Genomic DNA, 6,614 nt, shown 5'->3' with positions numbered 1-6,614 from the left:
AAACCATGATCTGGCTTTTCTGCTGATTTTGTCACAATTTAAAAATAAAACCTAAAAATAGGGCTACCATACCCAAATGAAAATAAAGTAGCTACAAATAACTTGGTGTTTGCAAGAAAGCTGGTTTCACACTCACCTCCACCTGTCCTCCTTTATAGCCTGGTAGGCTATAGGTGCAACCTATTTGTCCATCGGAGACCCTGGGCATGTACAGTATTTGACAAAAAAAAGAAATACACATAAGAAAACAGAAAATATGATGTTCTGATGTTATCAATTACAAAGATGTTTCATTTTGATTTGAGATGAAAAAAATGTGAAACACTGTTTCCTGCTATTTGTGGCTATTGAAAGCATTTGAAGGCCTTTTGTAAACAAGAGTTTCGCTTTTGAGGACAAACTCATCAATGTTTTTGTAATATCATTTGTTAAAATATCAAGAAACAAAGCAAACATTTTACGATGAAACCTTTAAAATGCAGTAACTGTTTGTAGAATAGAGTGATTGAGACTATTTGCAGCACTGAAAAGTCAAACGTTAGCAGTCATAACAGATATTTTGTCTTGAAACATACAAATTACAATGAAAAAAATATGTTTTCGTTTCTGGTTTCTGAATCAAAAAATGAGAAAACAAGAGAACCGAATCTTACGCTAAATTTTTGCGAGGAAAAACTGGCATTGCCATTTTCTAAGGGGTCCCTTGACCTTTGACCTCACGATATGTGAATGAAAATGGGTTCTATGGGTACCCACGAGTCTCCCCTTTACAGACATATTCTATTTTTAAGGAATTATAATGTGACAGAAATTAACATTATTAGCTCTAGGCATATTTTTATTGGAGATATTGATATTGTGAATAAAGTGTGTAGTAACAGACATATCACCAGAATCAAGCAGACATCTGTGTATTGTTCTTCCCCTGTTTCCATTCAGCAGAAGCCAAGCCAATAAGTTACATATACGGTTACACACGGCATGGCACAGCACGGCACGGTCATAAACTGTTTGGCTTCCTGTCTCACCCACACACACACACACACACACACACACACACACTTGATCCTCATCACCTGAGAGCTAAATGTTCATATCAATGTTCCACCTTGTGGTCAATGCTAGAACTGCATGCATACATTCACTCTGTGTTATCCACAGATACAAAAATAAAACAAACAAATAGGCTCCAACAATTATATTAATAATAAAGTTAAAGAAGTATCCTTTAACATTTTTGGTGACTCTTCATTTTACAGGGCCGCAAATATCATGATAATAAGGTGATAATTAGCAAGTAACCTATTTGAATCTTTTGGAAATTACTGCCAAATTACCCCAATATTTACCTAAAAATGTATTGAAAATTACTTTATTATAAACAGTATTTACTAATTATATGCTAAAATAGCATTTAATGGTTAAAATAGGGCCCGTAGGCTTGATTATTTGTATGAATGAATGTATTTGATGTGATGTTATATTTAGTGTTCTACGAGATGGACAGCAATATTGACTATATTATTAAGCTTCTGATTATTCTTGGTACATTCCACATGGTCTGACTCCAAACCCTGCTGTCATCGGTTTATTGTTGAACTCAAGCAATATGGCACCTTACTGGAAAATGTGAAGAACAAAAAAGCAGACATGCCCACTTTATGATAATCACATGCAGTTTGGGGCGAGTGAAAGTCAAGTCAGCACACTGACACACTGACAGCTGTTGCTGGGCTGTAGTTTGCCATGTTGTGATTTGAGCACATTTTTTTTATGCCAAACGCAGCACCTGAGAGGGTTTCTGGACAATATTTGTCATTGTTTTTTTGTTGTTAATTGATTTCCAATAATGAATATATACATACATTTGCATAAAACAAGTATATTTGCCCACTCCCATGTTGATAAGAGTATTAAATACTTGCCAGTTGTCATTTAACTTCCAATGTCTATTCAGAGAAAAATAACATGTAAAATATTCGTAAATATGATTAGTTGGCATTAATAAGAGTAATGCTCTTCTTACAGACCCAGGTGAGGACTTTTGGCAATAATTTGGGCTCGTCCGGGATTTGAACCCGGGACCTCTCGCACCCTAAGCGAGAATCATACCCCTAGACCAACGAGCCACATTCATATGGAGGTAACTGACAGTTTCTGACTTCACAAAATGCCACGTTGGCTAAAACCTCTGTTTTCTCCTGCAGCTGTTTCCAGACTTCTTCAGATGAACTTCTTGTAACTTAGTGCCATCTACAGGACGTTTATGGCACTGCAGCCAAATCAACACAAACAACATTTTAAAAGGAAATTATCATCACATTTAATTAATGATGTCTAATTCTCTTTTGATATGTTTAGATATATTTCCTTTTTTTCTGTACTGTTTCTTTTGTACGTATTTCATTATTTTATCTTTCTTCCTTTTTTGTCATTGTTTTTTTTTCTCCTGGGGTTGGGGGGAAGCCTGTGACTTCTTGACCTCTCCTCACACAATTCTTGTTGTTTTTTTCATTGACTGGATTTTGTGCAGTTTTATATATGGCAAATAAATTAAAAAAAATAATAAATAATAAAAAAAAATATTACGAGAATAAAGTCATAGGTTTAAGAGAAAAAAGTGGTAACATTATGAAAATAAAGTCAGAAGTTTACGAGAAAAAAAGTCGTAATATTATGAAAATAAAGTCATAGGTTTACGAGAAAACAATCGTATATTTATAAGAATAAAGTCATAAGTTTAAGAGAAAAAAGTCGTAGTATTAGGGGAATAAAGTCATAACAATATAAAGTAGTAATTTTACGTGATATTTTCTTTTTTTCTCGTAAAGTTAATACTTTATTCTGGTAATATTACTTTTTTTTCCTCAATTAAGTTATGACTTTATCCTCGTAATATTACTACTTTTTCTCTCGTAAAGTTATGACTTTATTCTCGTAATATTACTTTTTTTCCCTCAATTAAGTTCTGACTTTATTCTCGTAATATTCTTACTTTTTTTCTCATAAAGTTATGACTTTATTCTGGTATTATTACGACTTTTTTGTCGTTAAGTTATGACTTTATTCTCGTAATATGACTTTTTTTTCTCAATTAAGTTATGACTTTATTCTGGTAATATTATGACTTTATTCTGGATATCTCAGATGTTTTTCCTCAATGTGGCCCTATAATACTCTGCAGTACATTTGCACTTTGGCCCCTCACTGCATTAGACTTAATAATGTTCAGTTAATAATGTTTTGCGGCTCCAGACAGATTTAATTTATTATGTTTGCCTAAAATGTGTCTTTTGATAGTAAAGGTTGCTGACCCCTGATCTAACGTGAACTACACAACTCATGAACTAAGACAGTCCGATACGTTACCCCGAAAACAAACGACTATTGTTCCGAAAATCCTCTCCCTCTGAGCACAAACAGAAGCACGTGGCTAATTATTATGCAGAATGACGTCAATATGTTTCTGGCATCAGTCGGAAGAAATGATTTCATTGGTCAAACAGGCGGAAATCCGCTGACATCGAGGTCCGTCCGAATATTTGTTCCCCCGCACGAATGTTCCGCAGGAGTCTGCAGGAGTCTGCAGGTCTGCAACCAAGCGTTCATAAGAATCCACTAAATCCTTTTGTTTCTATAGCTCAGCAGTTACTGTAAATATTGGTAAAAGTATTACAAATAAAAACATATCTTTCTGAGGTCCTTGTACTTGAATGTATTTGAATTGTTATTACTAATTGGCCTTTTATAATGCTCATTATAAATTATACTTATTATGTCTTTTACTCATGGATTTGACCTTGGTCTCTGTCTGAGGATGTGTGTGATTTTGTTGTCTGCAATGTTGACCTGTTTTTATTCTGCCTATGTCTGTAAAGCAGCTCATGTTGTTTTAAATGTGCTATAAAAATAAATTTGACTTGACTTGACTTGGTACCTCATTTTGTACTTTATATTCTGGCTACTTTCTTACATGGCTTCCACAAAAAATTTCAGACAGAAAGATTTTACTTTTTAAATTATGAATTGTTCTTTCTGGGTCTGTATGGAAGCCCTTCCTCTAACTGTTCTAGGTGATATGGACCAAATCTTCAATCACAGTATATGTAATCTTATATAGGACATTTGTATATTATGTTTTTGCATTTATATGAATGAATGAATGAATGAAAGACTTTATTTCGAACATATAATAAATAAAAACAGATACAAAATAATAACAAACAAAACAAGAGTTATAGTGTCCGAAAAGGAGTAGGTAGAAGAAAAACTTATATTACCCTACCCCTTTCTCACTTCTCCTCTATTAACTCATATATCATAGAATGATAATATAATATAATATAAAAACTATCCCAGATTTATTTACATCCCAAGTTGAATATATGAACAGCATCCCAAGTTTATTTACAACCCACAAATACATCCGGAGTTAAAAAGTATATAACCAACCTTTAACACAACTCTTCTTCAACCATATACCTCCCAAAAATAGCTTTCTTGTATAGCTTTTTAAATTGATTTATATTTGTGCTACCCTTCAACCCATCACCTAACCCACTCCACAAATCTATGTATATATCTATGTATAGATATATACATACATATAGTGTGATTTAGTACATTTGTGGGACGTTATGCTGAGAAGCAGTTGAATATAACATTAAGATTAATTTACCTGATGGGAATGTGTCATTGTGACGGAGTAGCCGTCACTGACTGTGGGCAGCGCACACACACACACACACACACACACACGCACGCACACGCACACGCACACACACACACGCACACACACACACGCCAAACATTTCTCTGCTCCCTTCCTGATTCACTCCTTAGTTAAAACACATCGCGACATATCCCTCTCCCCTAAACTGTTTACCAGTAGTGCGACCAAAGGTGCACACTTGATTGTTCTGCTGTTTCCTATACGCATATATTTACACAAACATTTGTGGCGGTACTGAAAAGACTGAAAAACAGTTCCCATCCACATAATATAAAATAAAATGCCTTCTTAATAATAATAATGAACAAATGCCTCTTCAATAATGAACAAATGCCTCTATATTAACAAACAATTAAGGAAACTGAAATATTGGTTTGTGTTTTTCCTTTTACCCTCCTTTAAAGTTTTCCCAAATAAAATACACTAAAAGAAATGGGTATAAAGGGTTTCATTGAAAATCAACAAATGAATAGAATACAAAAATACAGCCTGCAGGCGTTAGGCTATTGTAAGGCAAGCCAGATCGTTGCACAAATAGCACCTAATCGTCCCAGTGCAGGTAACCCAATTGGTTGGCACTTAACTTGTTTCCCCAACTAGGAGTCAACACTCTCAATAAACAAAACACAAAGATCACAGAATCCCAAAAGGGCCCAAAACAGACCAGAGTTTCTGGTAAAGCTGATAACACATGTTGCATTGAGTGAAGGAGAGATCAGAATGACACTGGGTGTGCAGTTTCCCTCCTCTTTTAAGCCCTACAGAAAGGGCGTCGTTACACCCTGATTGGCCAAGAGGGGAATGCACCAAGCTGCTCTCAACTATCATTTAAGAGCCAGTCCCCACACCCTGCGCAACAGGTGAACTGAATAACCCTCTAATCACTCAGCAACTCAACCAAAAAAACACCAGGGAAAAGGGAAACAACAGCAAGCACCAGAGAATTGGCAGCTGCCACACATTATTCTCACTCACCAGCTGCTGAAACGCTGCGTGTCCATCCTGTCATGTCCCATTCATGGGATTGACGAGCAAACAGGGCCGTAACAAACCCCCGTTATAAAGGGTGCCCTCGCACGTTTTTGAGATCATGTGATCAGTTTAAATATGTTTATTATTTGGAATTGTGATTATGTTGCAAATTAACTTGTTTTGGTTGGGGGGGAATGTTTAGACAGAGGTATATCATTTATATGTAAAATATGCCTAGGTTAAAGGGACTATAAATATCTTCTATGATGAAAAATAATGTTAATTGTTATTTTTCTGTGTAAGGAATACGCCCAGGGGAGGGGCTATTGGTTTAAAAGGGGGTCATCTTGGCCAGCTGAGGTGAGTCTGATCTTGAAGTGTTGACAGAGAAGGTCACACTCAGGAAGGTAAAATATAGATTGTATTTTTTGGTTTTTTTTGCCTATTCTGAAAGAAATCATGGAGTTATTGAGGAACTCGATTTTCAGTACTATTTGATGTTTTGTACATAGCTTATTTTCTATTTTTCACTTTTTGTAAATAGTAAGCAATGATTGCACTTTGGGAGGCCGGCATAATAAAAAGGGGATTAATACAACGTTTTCCGACTACGCCAGTGTTTTTCATGTTGCACGGAGTTTTGACATAGAACCCCGCGACAGTCAGCTAAAATGAATTGTAGTTTTTGGTGAATTAAATACCTGATAGATCAATCAGTCCTATGGTTTCTAATAAAACCATAAATATTAAAAGAGATTGATACTGTACCTCAGTAGAAACTGTATAACAAAAATCTCTGCTTGTTGAGAAATCTTTTCACGGCACATTGTAAAATGTCTACCTGCTGTACACTACGCACTGCACCTGTAAACACCATCAAACCCAGAGCTTTCAGGACTGCAAGAGGGGG

At 35.5% G+C, this 6,614-nt stretch overlaps 1 non-coding gene across 1 annotated transcript; it reads right to left on the bottom strand.

The window, feature by feature from the left end:
• Nucleotides 1-2,057: 2,057 nt before the first annotated feature.
• trnap-agg lies at nt 2,058-2,129 on the bottom strand. Its single transcript has one exon. It is a non-coding gene; the product is annotated as a tRNA-Pro (tRNA).
• Nucleotides 2,130-6,614: the final 4,485 nt, after the last annotated feature.

This window comes from Sebastes umbrosus, chromosome 11 (genome assembly GCF_015220745.1).
Source record: "Sebastes umbrosus isolate fSebUmb1 chromosome 11, fSebUmb1.pri, whole genome shotgun sequence".
In the NCBI taxonomy this organism is placed as follows: Eukaryota; Metazoa; Chordata; class Actinopteri; order Perciformes; family Sebastidae; genus Sebastes; species Sebastes umbrosus.
This window is presented reverse-complemented; position numbering and strand designations above follow the sequence as displayed.